At 38.8% G+C, this 15,488-nt stretch overlaps 1 pseudogene; it reads left to right on the top strand.

Annotated features, from left to right (window-relative positions):
• Window positions 1-2,097: 2,097 nt before the first annotated feature.
• LOC134334881 (uncharacterized) overlaps window positions 2,098-15,488 on the top strand; it is a 169,036-nt pseudogene continuing 155,645 nt past the window's right edge.

Raw genomic sequence — 15,488 nt, 5'->3', positions numbered from 1 at the left:
AAGGTAAAGATAAACGTTATTTTAGCTTTGTTTATGTTTTTTACAGTTGTATAGATAAATCATCTATTTTTCTTTCACAGCTTACAGGTTTTATAGCTCGAAACACGTCAAGTTTATTTTCGCTTTGTTTACAGATGTTTATCTTTTTATTTTTAGCTGTTTTTTACATGTCTGTGTAGGTTTTCAGTCATTCAGGTCCTGATAGTCTTGAGTCTCCATCAAAACCCCCTTAGAAGAGAAACTGGTTCATCTCAAGGACAAAATGTTGCAGCACAAAGTGAGCAGTGTTGTGTGTGATGTACAATGCAGTGAGGAGTGATCACACCTTTACATAGGAGAGACTAAATCACTCCACAGTTCATGCTACAATATAGCAGATTCATCTCATCAGCACAATACTCAGCTCTACATCTGTACCTGGAGGAGAAGGCTCACTCCTTTTAGCATACAGATGTTCACATTTTGGACATAGAAGGCAGATTTAAAAGAGGACTAAAGGAGGCCATCTGTGTCTGGAATGATCATCTTTAAACAAAGGTGGTGACTTACAACAGCGATTATTAACCACATATGAAGCAGTTTAACCCCCATTCACACCTCAACCCATGTGACAATAACAACATGATGGCAGGGTGGGACAACGTCTCTCATATGAGACACACATCTGCTCTTGTGATCTTTATGACACATATGATGATTCTCTCTTACTGTTTTGTACAAACATAAAGTTCATTTAGCTTCGATTTAAGGTTGTTTTCTATCGAAAAGCATTAAGTATCTTTGTTTACAAGTAATTTTACAGTTTCTTTATTTTGATTTTGCTTTTGTAATGACCAACCACATCGTCACATTTTCAGATCCATGAATAAAAACAGACAGCAATTATATGTAAATACTTTGTGAGCTGTTGAAATGTGTAAATATGTGCTGCTGTCTGTCTGTCCATCCATCTATCCATCCATTCATCCATGTGTGTGTGTCTTTATGTTAGATCTTTAATAATGCAGTCAGCAGAAGTGGGACACATCGCCCCCATGGATATAAAAGATGAAGGATCTGAAGATGAAGATTTCTGCTGTAAGTACATATGGAACAATTTAGCACTTTTCCACCAGACAGTGTGGTACAGAACAGGATGGTCAGTACTGGGGTCAGTAATTAGTGGATAGTGGATCAGAATCTGTCCTGTATGGTTCTGTCCTGTGGAGAAGTGCTGCTTCACTCCAGTCTGGACTCAAGTTTTTAATGGAACTAAGATTTATTATATCATTAAAACAACAACAACAACAACACGCCTCCCTACACTAGTCCCAGTTGTTGAGCTTTCTTCACATGTTGATGTGATTTCAGGTGAAGTATCATTAATCCCTCTGGAACTCATCACCTCTGATAGACACCTCTCCTCAGTGTACCAATCACTTGGAGGTGTCCTGCCTCAGAAGAAGGAGGAACCTGAAGATGAAGATGATCTCAGTAAGAATGTTTCAAATCTTGAGCAATGAAACCTGTTTTATTTATTAATGGTTCATCTGTCAGAATGTTTCTATCATCAGTAATGATAATAATAATAATGATATTTGTAATATTAATAATATAATCCAGTAAATAACTGAGGTGTGTAAAAGAGTGAATATGTTCTGTTGCTATATTGAAAGTAAAAGTGCTGAGGTTATTTCCTCTTTATCTCACTCTATACTCACTCAGTACCGTGTCTTTGCTCCTCTTCACTTTTAGCTTTGAAAATCATTTGATCTGCTCTGTGTTTATTGTGATGTTTGTAATTGATGGTGTTACAAGAGCAGCTTGTGTTTTTCTTCTTCAGGACTGAACAAGGATTTCTGCTGCTCCTCGAGTCCACGTTCCTGTACAACCCAAAATCATCTCCACAAACACATCAAGACCCCCCACAGTGTCAAATATGAGACCCTGGTGAAGATTAAGACTGAACATGAGGATCTGACGCCCACCAGAAGCTCCAGTGATCAGCAGACGTCCTCTGGTGCTGTCAGCATTAACAGCTCTCTCACCAGAGAACAGAACAGAAGGAACGTCTGCTCACAGTGTGGGAAGAGCTTTAGTTCTCCGAGTGTTCTCAAAATGCACCAGCGCATTCACACTGGAGAGAAACCATATCAGTGCTCACAGTGTGGAAAGAGTTTTAATCAACAGAGTAATCTCCAAAGTCACCAGCGCATTCACACTGAAGAGAAACCATATCAGTGCTCACAGTGTGGGAAGAGCTTTAATCAACAGAGTAATCTCCAAAGTCACCAGCGCATTCACACTGGAGAGAAACCGTATAAGTGCTCACAGTGTGGGAAGAGTTTTAATCAACATAGTTCTCTCAAAAAACACCAGCGCATTCACACTGGAGAGAAACCGTATCAGTGCTCACAGTGTGGGAACAGCTTTAGTTCTCCAAATGCTCTTAAAATGCACCAGCGCATTCACACTGGAGAGAAACCATATCAGTGCTCACAGTGTGGGAAGAGTTTTAGTTATCAGAGTGATTTTAAAAGACACCAGCGCATTCACACTGGAGAGAAACCGTATCAGTGCTCACAGTGTGGGAACAGCTTTAGTTCTCCAAGTGCTCTTAAAATGCACCAGCGCATTCACACTGGAGTGAAACCGTATCAGTGCTCACAGTGTGGGAAGAGCTTTAGTTTTCCAAATGCTCTTAAAATACACCAGCGCATTCATACTGTAGAGAAACCGTATCAGTGCTCACAGTGTGGGAAGAGCTTTAGTTCTCCCAGTTCTCTTAAAATACACCAGCGCATTCACACTGGAGTGAAACCGTATCAGTGCTCACAGTGTTGGAAGAGCTTTAGTTTTCCAAATGCTCTTAAAATACACCAGCGCATTCATACTGTAGAGAAACCGTATCAGTGCTCACAGTGTGGGAAGAGCTTTAGTTCTCCCAGTGCTCTTAAAATACACCAGCGCATTCACACTGGAGAGAAACCGTATCAGTGCTCACAGTGTGGGAAGAGTTTTAATCAACAGAATAATCTCAAAATACATCAACGCATTCACACTTGAGAGAAACCGTATTAGTGCTCACAGTGTGGGAAGAGTTTTAATCAACAGAGTACTCTTAATATACACCAGCGCATTCACACTGGAGAGAAACCATGTCAGTGCTTATAGTGTGGGAAGAGCTTTAGTTCTCCGAGTGCTTTTAAAATACATCAGCGCATTCACACTGGAGAGAAACCGTATAAGTGCTCACAGTGTAAAGAGAGCTTTATTTTTCCAAGTGCTCTTAAAATACACCAGTGCATTCGCACCGGAGAGAAACCGTATCAGTGCTCACAGTGTGGGAAGAGTTTTAATCAACAGAGTCATCTCAAAATACACCAGCGCATTCACACTGGAGTGAAACCGTATCAGTGCTCACAGTGTGGGAAGAGTTTTAGTGATCAACATTATCTCAGAAATTACCAGCGCATTCACACTGGAGAGAAACCGTATCAGAAGAGTTTTAATCGTCAGAGTGTTCTCAAAATACACCAGCGCATTCACACTGGAGTTAAGCTCATTGTGTAAGTCGCTTTGGATTAAAGCTTGTGCTAAATGCTGAAATTGTAAATGTAAATCTACACCATCAGACATGCTTATTTTTCTGTGAGAGACGAGGTGGTGCAATGAATTCTGGGATTGCCTACATCACTAAGAACGCTTCTGATGCTCACTCATGTTTGAGAAAACAGCTCATCTACCCATGCACATAATGAAGAAGTTAATGCTAAGGCTTGATCACATGAAGCAGCAAGTTTAGCGAGAGTGCTAGAAAAAATACGAGACTTTCACAAAGACGCAAAACAGCAGTTATGGGATATTAAATCTGAGCTTGCTCTCATCAATCATAAAATAGCAGAAGCAGAGACACGAATTGAGAAGACCAAAATATGGAGCAGGTAGTAGGCAAGCTGATAAAAATAGTGACTCAACAAGAGAACAAACTAATCGATCAGGAAGGGAGATCCCGGAGAGAGAACTTCCGGATATATAATATCCCAGAGGGAGCGGAAGTGCCGATTATGGGGGAATTTATAGTGAAGTTACTTCGGGAAACGCTCGAGCTCCCAGCGATCACTCAGCTGGATATTGAGAGAGCACACCGCGCACTCGCCCCGAGACCCCCCGAGAGTAAGAAGGACAAGCCACGGTTGATGATAATTAAATTTGTCAGATACAAAACTAAAGAAGAGCTTCTTTGCAAGGTGTGGGGACAGAAAATGGTGAATTTGAATGGGAGGCCAATACATTTTGATCAGGTCTACCCTCCAGCAGTACTACAGAAACGTAAAGTATACTCCGATGAAAGTACTCCGCTACCAAACACTGTTCCCTGCTAAACTACGTGTGTTCTACGAGGATGAGATGCAGCTGTAACACACTGGAGGAGGCGACTAAAGATATGAGAGACAGAGGCTTCCCTATCAACGTGACCACATAAAGAGTCCCTGGCTGAACAGTTCTCTCGCTCAATGTGGGAGACGGTGGGAGGGAGGAAACAGTAGTGAGCATGCGAAGAGCGAGGACAAAATATCAGAGAGAGACGCGTTTAGAAGACAGCCCCTGCCCCCTTCAGGAGAGTAGTAAGGTTGGATTAACCTTAGAAATGTATATAAGCTAAATGTAACTTTATTTAAAAGACGCTATTTTCCTTACTTTGAAATATATAATGCGGAGGGTTCCGGTGACGTCATCAGCCAAATGGCGGCATAAGAAAGTGTCTCCCGACAAAAAGTAAAGAAAACGCCCCTAAACTTTGAAGTTATTATTAAAATAGGGAAAAGATTATCACATGGAAGAAGGGGCAGGTATGGCGACTAGGTTTAAGGGTAAAAAGACGACCCAACACCCAGAAAAACCACCTGAATCGGGTGGCAGTGATTCTCCAGCCAATGCTACGGATCAAGATGGTGGGCGCGCGGAAATAACAGTAGAAGTAGCGAACTTGGAGTTAATTTTAAGAGAAATAAAAGATTTTCGGCAGGACTGCAAAAGCCAGCTTCAAGCAATTAAAGGAGAAATTTCAAAAATTAACTCAAGGCTGGACGTGGCTGAAACGCGAATTATACAGAGCGAAGAGCCGTGAGCCCGCAGCCTCCCGCTGGGGCACCTCCGAGATCGCTGGTCGTCAGATTTCTTAGCTACAGAACGAAGGAAGAAGTTTTGAAACTGGCGTGGCAAAAGAAAGGTTTCGTGTGGGAAAACAGCAGGATAACTCTGGACCACGATTACGTGTCCGGAATCCTCGCCAAACGACGAGAATACGCGGCGGCGCGTCGGGCTCTGAAAGACAACAACATAAAGTTTCGGACTCTGTATCCTGCAAAGCTGAAAGTGTTTTATGATGAAGGAACAGTGATGTACGATTCAGTGGAGGAGGCAACACGCGATATGTCTGATCGGAGTCTGTCAGTAAGAGTGATCACTCAGCCCGACAAGCTTCTGGATCAGATACGGCGATTGTCATGGCAACCGAGCAGACCGCGTTCGAGGCGGGGCGGCCGCGGCGGGGGGGCTGTGGGCTTCAGAGAAAAACTAGCCACTTTCAAGCGCAAAACACTAAATGACTGAAAGTGACTTCTGCACTTATGTGTTTAGATTCCGTTGGGTAAAAATGTCTATTTTTTCAAAACGCAGAGAAGTATTTTATTTTCCTAGTCAGATAAAGTAATGTTGTCGGGACAAAATCTTGATGCCATTTAAGGCAAACAATGGGGGGCCCTCTTAAAACAAATGATGGAGGCTTTCCCTCCAGAAGGGTTGACGTGCTCAAGGTCTGCATTAAGACCACATTTTCGGAACTACCAAGTGTATATACAAATGTTCTCTATTTCGAACTGTTCTATCATTTTCTTGTTTGTTTGCAACTGTTCCTGTTGTTAAGGGGATTTACTAACTATGGCTTTCAGAAGAGATTGTGGGAGGATTGTCTATTCATTTGTTTTTCTGGTGTGAAAAGAAATGCAGTCAGATTGTGTTACAAAAATAATTTCATTTAACGTTAATGGGGTCCTAAATCCAATTAAAAGACGGAAAATTTTGTCTAAACTGAAAAAAGAAAAAGCACATCGCTTTTTTACAAGAAACACACTTGAACAAAACAGAGCATACCAAACTAAAGTCCATGGGTTTTAAGCACTTGTATTTCTCCTCACACAAAGTAGGGCATAAAAGGGGTGTAGCAATTTTGATATCGAATACACTGTTATTTGAACACATATCAGATATTAGGGATGAAGAAGGGAGATTTGTAATGGTCACAGGGAAAATAGAAGGTTCAGTGGTCTCATTATTGAATATATACGCCCCTCCGGGAAGTGAATGGAATTTCTATAAAAAGCTGTTTGATATGATGGCCAGCTCACAGGGTACACTGATTTGTGGTGGGGACTGGAATGTTCGCCTGAACCCAAACCTAGATTGTTCTAGAGTGATTAGCCAACAAAGCTCGGTGAGTAAGAAAATCAACTTGGTAATGAAGGAATTGGGATTAATAGATATTTGGAGAGAGTCGTACCCATCCGGTAGGGATTATACACATTATTCCTCGCCGCATTCAACCTACTCAAGAATAGATTATTTTCTTATTTTTAGCCGAGATAGATATAAAGTGGGGGGTAGTGATATTGGTACAATAGATCTATCTGATCATGCCCCAGTCCACTTATCTATTAAATTGGGTAGGACACATAGAACAACATTATGGAGGTTGAATTCATCTATTATGAATAACCCGCAGAATGTACAGAAGCTGAGATTGGATATTAGAGAATATCTTGTACAAAATGATAATGGAGATGTTTCACCAGCAGTACTGTGGGATGCTATGAAGGCCGTTATGAGGGGGAAAGTCATAGAGATGACATCTATCAATAAAAAATTGAGGTCCCAAAAATTAGAACAATTACAGGCACAACTAAAAAGGTTACAGACTACTAATTACAATACAACCCACACAAAACCGGATCAGGAAATAAATAGATTAAAACATGAGATTAATGAGATATATAGTTTAAAAACACAGGAGGCTCTTCTATACTTAAAACAAAGACATTATGAAGTGGGAGGAAGATCAGCAAAACTCTTAGCCTATAAACTGCGGAAACAACAAGCAGATAACACTATTTATAGAATTAGAAACCCAAAAACTAGAGAGATGGAAACTAAAATGGAGAAAATACAAGAAAGTTTTGAGATGTATTATAAAGATTTATACTCACAAACACAACTGCCAAATGACCTTCAGATAGATAAATTCCTAGACTCTTTACAACTGCCTGGTGTAACGGACTCACAGAATGAAAGGCTCACACAGAAGATAACTGTTGAGGAGTTAAATTTAGCCATCTCTAGATTAAATCAGGAAAATTTCCGGAAAAAAACCAGGAAAATCTCCAGGACCAGACGGGTACACTGCCGAATGGTATAAATTACTCAAGGATCAACTTGCCCCAATATTATTGTCGGCTATGAACTGGGTAATAGAAACGGGAGAGATCCCACTATCTTGGAGGGAAGCAATTATTTCAGTTATACCTAAAGAGGGAAAAGATATTTTAGATTGTGGGATCTACAGACCAATCAGTGTTCTTAATTTGGATTATAAATTATTCACCTCGATTTTAGCGCGAAGAGTTGAGCAGTTTCTGCCTAACATTATTCACTTAGACCAAACTGGCTTTATACGACAGAGACAAACACAAGATAACATAAGGAGGACCTTGCACATTATGAGGTACATTCATCAAAACAAACTTGAGGCAATGCTAGTGAGTCTAGATGCGGAGAAGGCGTTTGACTCAGTTGGATGGTCTTTTTTGTACAAAGTTTTAAAAAAGTTTGGCTTTCATCATGCATTTCTTAGATTAATACAATCAATATATAATAAGCCCAGTGCAAGAATTAAAATAAATGGGAACCTTTCAAACTCATTTATATTGGAAAGAGGGACTAGGCAAGGATGCCCAATTTCACCATTGTTGTTTTCATTATTTATTGAACCTTTAAGTCAGGCAATAAGACAGAATCAAAATATTAAGGGAATTGAGGTGCGTGGTTCAGAACATAAAATTGCATTATTTGCAGATGATGTTTTAGTGTATCTAAGGCAACCCACCCAGGCGTTTGTGGAACTGATGGCCACTCTGGAAGAATATGGGCCACTTTCAGGATATAAACTTAACATACAAAAGACTCAGGTGATTACCCTAAACTTTGTCCCTCCAAGAACTCTCAGAGATGCATATACGTTTAAGTGGCAGGCAAATTCCATAAAGTATCTGGGGGTGGTTTTACCAAAAGAGCTGTCAAATTTGTTTCAGGCGAACTACGGTCCCTTAAACGTTAAAATTAAGAAAGATATGCAGAGATGGAACCTAATCCCTTGTCTTACCTTAATTAGGAGGGTAGAGACAATCAAAATGAATATATTACCTCGACTACTTTATCTTTTTCAGTCCCTACCAGTAGAGATATCAGACCAACAATTTAGAGAGTGGGACAAATTGATCTCTCGTTTTGTTTGGCAGGGGAGAAGGCCCAGATTGAGGTATACCACACTACAACAGCGAAAAGAAAAGGGTGGAATTGCCCTCCCGTGCCTCCGTGATTATTTCTATGCTTCTCAGTTAAAGCCTTTAATAGGTTGGTGCAATAAACATGTAGCAAGATGGAAGGAAATTGAAATTTCTCTGGCGGTAGGCTTCCCGTTGGAGGCTATGGTAGCAGACAGAGCATTAATGAAGCAGCTTTCAGACAGGGAGAATCCCTGAATTAACTTAACTATGAAGATTTGGGAAAAGACAATTAAGTTAACTGGGATCCAGGATTCTGTAAAATTATTTAAATGGTGTGCCTATGATGTGGAGTTTCCCCCAAACAAAAGTGATAATGGCTTTAAAATGTGGGCAGAGAAGGGACTAACAACTATTAGCACTTTTCTGCATAATGGAGTATTTCAATCATTCCAGTCCCTGAAAAAAAAATATGGACTGGAACAGAAGGATTTCTACAGATATCTCCAAATACGACATTATTTTAACGAATCTTTTAAACACGTTAACCCAAAAGCTCTTGACACAGGAGTCCTTAAATATATTAGCTTAGCTATTAAATCAGATACTTGCCCTAAAATTATATCAAAACTTTGTAAAGATTTCCTTATTTCTAAGAAGGATAATACTTTGTACATTAAGGAAAAGTGGGAAAAAGAGGGGAAAATATCACTCTCATTGGGAAAAAATATGTGAATTTCAGTGGACCACAACAAGTAGCCTAACCTGGAGAGAATTCTGCTGGAAAAACATCCTTAGATTTTTTTATTACACCGGTACAGAAACGATATCAAGGTTCAGGATCCGGGTGTTGGAGAATGTGTGGTTCTGACGGGGCAGGTCATTTTCATATTTTCTGGGAGTGTACTATTCTATCTGGGTACTGGAAAGCTATCCACCAGGCTGTCTGTACTACATTCCAGATAAACATACCATTTGACTTTGATTTTCTATATCTGGGAAACCTCTCTGTTGATATGTGTCATAATGATAAAAAATTACTGTCGATTTTGTTGGTTGCAAGTAAGAAGGTAATCACAAGAAAATGGTTGTCCACTGAACCTCCCCAAATACATGAGTGGATTAATATTGTTTATAAAATTTTTGTTATGGAAAAACTAACTTATTCCTTAAGAATTCAGAAGGACAAATTTTACCAGATTTGGTCTAAATGGCTAGAGTACATAGGACCCCAACGACCAGACTTTGTTTAGACTTTAATGACATCTTCACCCTCCTCTTCTTGTTACTATTAAAGTAAGCCTCCCCTTTCACATTGTAAAAAGTTTTCATATTTAAAACTGTGATGTAATCACAAGGGAAAGTCGAAAATTCTGGTGTACTAATTTTGTATTTCAATTTACCCCACCTGTGTGTATTTTGTTTATAACAGAAATTGTAATCTTGGTTTATAATATTTTAAAATAATAATTGTGACACTGGATTTGTTACAAGTGAATTCTGTACTTGCTTCTTTGACTTTTCCCAATAAAAAAAAAAAAAGAAATATATAATGCGCTGTGATTCTTCAGTTCAGTATAAATTTTTTACTATTGTTTCCCTTAATGGCTCTTAAAATATACGCGGGAGGAACACACACTGAAATTTTCTTTGGAGAGACCTTCCCCCACAGCTAGATATTCTTTCTAGCTTAGTACAGGGTCATTTGTTGAAGACCCCAACCTTGGAACCACATCGTTGTTAATGTTTGATGTTTATAGTTTACTTGCATTTGTTTGTTCAGGGAGTGAATCAATTAAGCTTTATGTCTGTGTTTATACAGTCCCCTCAAAAAGTATTGGAACAGTGAGGCCAATCCCTTTATTTTTGCTGTAGACTGAAAACATTTGGGTTTGACATTAAAAGATGAATATGAGACAAAAGATCAACATTTCAGCTTTTATTTCCAGGTATTTACATCTGGATCTGATACACAGTTCAGAAGATAGCACCATTTGTCTGACCCACCCATTTTTCTTGTGAGCAAAAGTATTGGAACAGATCAACTTAAAACAGATTAAAGTGAATAAGACTTAATATTTAGTTGCAAATCCTTTGCTTGCAATAACTGCATCAAGCATGTGACCCACTGACATCACTAAACTTTTTCTTCTTTTGTGATGTTTGTCCAGGCTTTTACTGCAGCCTCTTTTAGTTGGTGTTTGTTTTGGGGGGTTACTCCCTTCAGTCTCCTCCTTAGCAGGTAAAATGCATGCTCTATAGGGTTTAGGCTGGTCCAAAACCTTCCACTTCTTGCCCCTGATGGACTCCTTTGTAGTTTTGGCAGTGTGTTTTGGGTCATTATCTTGCTGCATGATGAAGGATCTCCCAATCAGTTTGGTTGCATCTTTCTTTAAATTAACAGACAAAATGTTTCTGTAGACTTCTGAGTTCATTGTACTGCTGCCATCATGCGTGACATCATCAATGAAGATTACTGAGCCCATACCAGAAGAAGCCATGCAAGCCCAAGCCATGACATTACCTCCACTGTGTTTCACAGATGAGCTTGTATGTTTGGGATCATGAGCAGATCCTTTCTTTCTCCAAACTTTAGCCTTTCCATCACATTGGTAAAGGTTCATCTTTGTCTCATCAAGTCCATAAAAATTTATGAGGCTTGTCAAGTCAACTTTATTTATATAACGTTTTTTACAATAGACATTGTCTCAAAGCAACTTTACAAAATCCAGGACCAACAGATACAAAAACCCCTGTTGAGCAAGCCAAGGGCGACTGTGGCAAGGAAAAACTCCCTGAAAATTACAGGAAGAAACCTTGAGAGGAACCAGACTCAGCAGGGCCCATCCTTCTTGGGTGGTCTGGAGGAAACTGTAAATAAATAGGATTTACACAAATCATACAAACACAGAATTAAATAAACTAAAAGTTGTAACTAGTAATAAATAGATAAATAAATAAATAATAATAATAGAGTTATTATTCGGTCTAGTCTTTAATAAGGTCTGTAGTGATTTCTTGTCATTCTTGGTGCAATTACTCCAGACCCGTCACATCCGGCAGGAGCAGCGTCGTCGTCGTCATGGCAGTCTCGACTTCAATCCTTAACCTCAGCGGGTAAACAGGTTTCCATCAGAATGCCCTCAGGGTAAAACAACACAGAGTGTAGTTAATAATGTACCATGCTAGTTGAGTAAAACAGTTTTACAGAGAGTTTTAGACTCCGGCAGCCCTAATTATTACAGCATAACTAAAAGGGAGAGCGAGCAGGTAACAAGGTCATGAAAGCTTTCATAGGACATCAGCGCCCATCTCCCCACCATCATCAAACCGGAGTGATCGGACAGAGAGGCAGAACGACAGCAACCCAACATCCCTGATCACCACAAGTTTCTATGACCAAGAACCCCCAAGCTCTGCGCCTTTGTCTATACTAATCAAAAGCCTGAGAAAATAAATATGTTTTCAGTCTAGACTTAAACATTGAGACTGTGTCCGAATCCCGAACAGAGGCAGGAAGATTATTCCAGAGTTGTGGAGCTTTGTAAGAAAATGCTCTTCCACCAGCTGTGGTCTTTCTAAATCTAGGAACTATAAGTAACCCTGCATCTTGTGAACGAAGTGGACACGCTGGGTTGTAGTGATTAATAAGTTTACTCAGATACTGTGGAGCCAGAACATGTAGCGCTTTATAGGTTAGTAAAACTATTTTGTAATCAATTCTGAATTTAACTGGCAGCCAGTGTAGAGATGATAGAACAGGAGTAATATGATCAATTTTTTAGTTCTAGTTAGCACTCAAGCTGCTGCATTTTGAACTAACTGGAGTTTGTTTATGGATCTACCAGAGCATCCAGTTAGAAGAGCATTACAATAATCTAACCCAGAAGTTATAAACGCATGGATCAGTTTTTCTGTCATTAACAGATAGTATATTTCTTATTTTAGAGATATTACACAGATGATAGAAAGCAACTCTAGTAATATTATTAACGTGTGTATCAAAGTACAGATCTGAATCTATTGTGACACCCAAGTTTTTTACATCTGGGCTGGGAGTAACAGAGAACGTGTTTAGGTTTAGCACCAGGTTAGACAACTTGTCTCTTGCAGCTTTAGAGCCAGCAAGTAAAACCTCTGTTTTATCTGAATTAAATAAAAGAAAGTTACACGACATCCAGTTTTTTATGTCGTTTACACAATCTTCTATCTTACTGATTGTGTCAGTATCATTTGGTTTGGCTGATATATACAGCTGTGTGTCATCTGCATAGCAGTGAAAGTTTATGCCATGTTTATGAATAATTTCGCCTAGTGGAAGCATATATGTAGAGTGTAAATAATAGCGGTCCCAGTACCGACCCCTGTGGAACACCACACTTTACTTTTGTAGTTTCCGAGCATTTATTATTTATATAAACAAATTGAGAGCAGGGTCCGTGTACCTTTGGTAATTTGTTTTTCACTTTAAATCCCAAAGTTGAAAAACACGAAAATGGGGCGTTATTCGTTTTTCGTTTTAAGATAAAAAAAATCAAACAACAAATAAGCAGAAATTGAAAAACGGGTCGTATTTTAATTTTTTAATATTAAAATTTTTTATCAGTTCAACCAGAAATAAAAGTGCGAGCGCGTGCACACGCTGACGTGAGTATACATACTTCATATAAAGTGTAAATCAGGTACAAGTGTTGAGAAGACGGAGCAAAAAGTCATAATAACGTTATGCTATTATATTACCGCTGTTATACAGTATTACCGTATAGAACTCAATTCTGTAATACAGGCAGAACTAATCGTACATGTCACGGTAAAACTATTACAACATCTAATGCTTTTTTAAAATCAGCGTTCTGCTTATTACTTACCAAATAACTTTGTGAAATATATTTGATTGTTGTTGCTCCTTGTTTACTGCAGAGTTAGTTCGTGCAATTTTATTATTTTTTGGATGTTTATTGGCCGAGAACAGGAAATATTGAATCGCCTCGGTTAAGGATTCGAATCTTCGTACTGAATCAGAAATCACGAGTCCGAGATCTCAATTAACCCGGATCCTATGAGTCCTCTGATTGGCCCTGGCTCTGACTGCACGGAAGACAAGTGATGTTTGGATGCGTTTTCATGCAGTAAATCAATCAAGATGTCAGTACAAGTGACTCAAGTGAACCGAATCACATTACTGAGTCACTCAGACTAACCCAAGTCCATAAAATGAACTGAATTTACCACCACTATGTGACATGTACGATTAGTTATGCCTGTATTACAGAATTGAGTCCTATACGGTAATAATAATAATAATAAAGTAAAAAATAATGCAGCATTCTTTTTTCTTAGAATAGCCCCCTATTTTTTTTTTGGATAAATAGTTCTTCTGTAAATTACAAGGGCAGGAAAAAGTACGGCAGACAAAAGTCAGAACAGGGGACGCGGTGTAACATTATTATGACTAATCTGGCCCTCCTAGAAAAAAGTTTGGACAGCACTGCCTTAAAGGCTGTCCTAAATTATAGCAATATCAGCATATAAAACAAAAATTAAGAATAAAAAAAAATGGAGGAACTCCATTTTAAAAAGAAGAAATTTTAAAAACTAGACATGAAATTAATAATTTGGCCACACAAAAATTAAAACAAACCTAATGTTTCTGAAACAGAGACATTATGAAAGTTGACCCAAATCAATGAAAATATTGGCATGGAAATTGAAAAAGAAAGATAGCAGAAAATACAATTTATAAAATTAAAGACCCAAGAACAAAAACAATAAAACATAAAATAAGCAAAATCCAAGATAGTTTTGAAGCATTTTTTAAAACGTTATATTCCAAAATTCCTGGGGAAAATGTGAGCCAAATTGATGCTTTCCTGAATTTGTTAGAGCTACATTTAAATGAGGAACAAAACAAAAGCCTCACTGCTGATATAACAGAAGAAGAACTAAAAGCAGCATTATAAAACGGATAGTTCCGGTCCTAAAATCTGATTGGCTGAGCCGCGTTCGAAGCCGTTGTAAAATCCCCGATAAACGCACACCTAGGACCACCTCACATCATTCCATATTAATACGCCACTGAATAGAAAAAGTAATGTTACTTTCGCCCTCATGTTGCCTAGCAACACTGTTACTCGGATTACCTTGCGTCGCGGAAGAATGCTTTATTGTAAGTTTATACACAATGAATACATTTATGAATAAACATTGTTGTATTTATTGTATTTTATGTTGACCGCCGTTTTATAAAAGCAATAAGCCACTCGAGACCGTACGTTACTGTTATGATTTTAGCACGGGGAAAGAGGTTTTAGGCATTCCGCTTCGCGTTGTGCCAAAAACGTCATCCCCGTGCTAAAATCACAGTAACGTACGGCCTCTCGTGGCTTATTGCTTTAATTAGTAGACTTAAATTAAACAAATCACCAGTATTGGATGGCTTTACGACAGAATGGTATAAAGAATTTGAAAGTAAATTGATTCCTGTGGTGCTCTCCACTGTAAATTGGGCACAGGCACCATCTAGTTGGAAGGAGGCTGTAATATCAGCTATATTAAAAGAAGGCAAGGACAAAATGGACTGTGGATCCTACAGACCAATATGTGTTCGTAATGTAGATTATAGACTGTTTACCTCTATCATGGCCAGACGATTAGAAAAGTTCCCACCTGTCTTGATTCACCATGATCAGATGGGTTTTATACAGCAATGCCAAACAGTGAACAATATACGAAGATCACTACATATTATAGACCATTTACAAAATATAAAATAAAAGCATTAGTGATGTGTTGATGTAAACGGGCTTTCGATTTAGTTAACTGGACCTTTCTCTATAGAACCTTATACAGATTTGACTTACATGACATGATTATTAAACCTATACAGACACTATATCAGGGGTGTCAAACTCACGACCTGCGGGCCAAATCCGGCCCGCCAAGTCATTTTCT

This window comes from Trichomycterus rosablanca, chromosome 2 (assembly GCF_030014385.1).
Source record: "Trichomycterus rosablanca isolate fTriRos1 chromosome 2, fTriRos1.hap1, whole genome shotgun sequence".
Taxonomy (NCBI): domain Eukaryota; kingdom Metazoa; phylum Chordata; class Actinopteri; order Siluriformes; family Trichomycteridae; genus Trichomycterus; species Trichomycterus rosablanca.
This window is presented reverse-complemented; position numbering and strand designations above follow the sequence as displayed.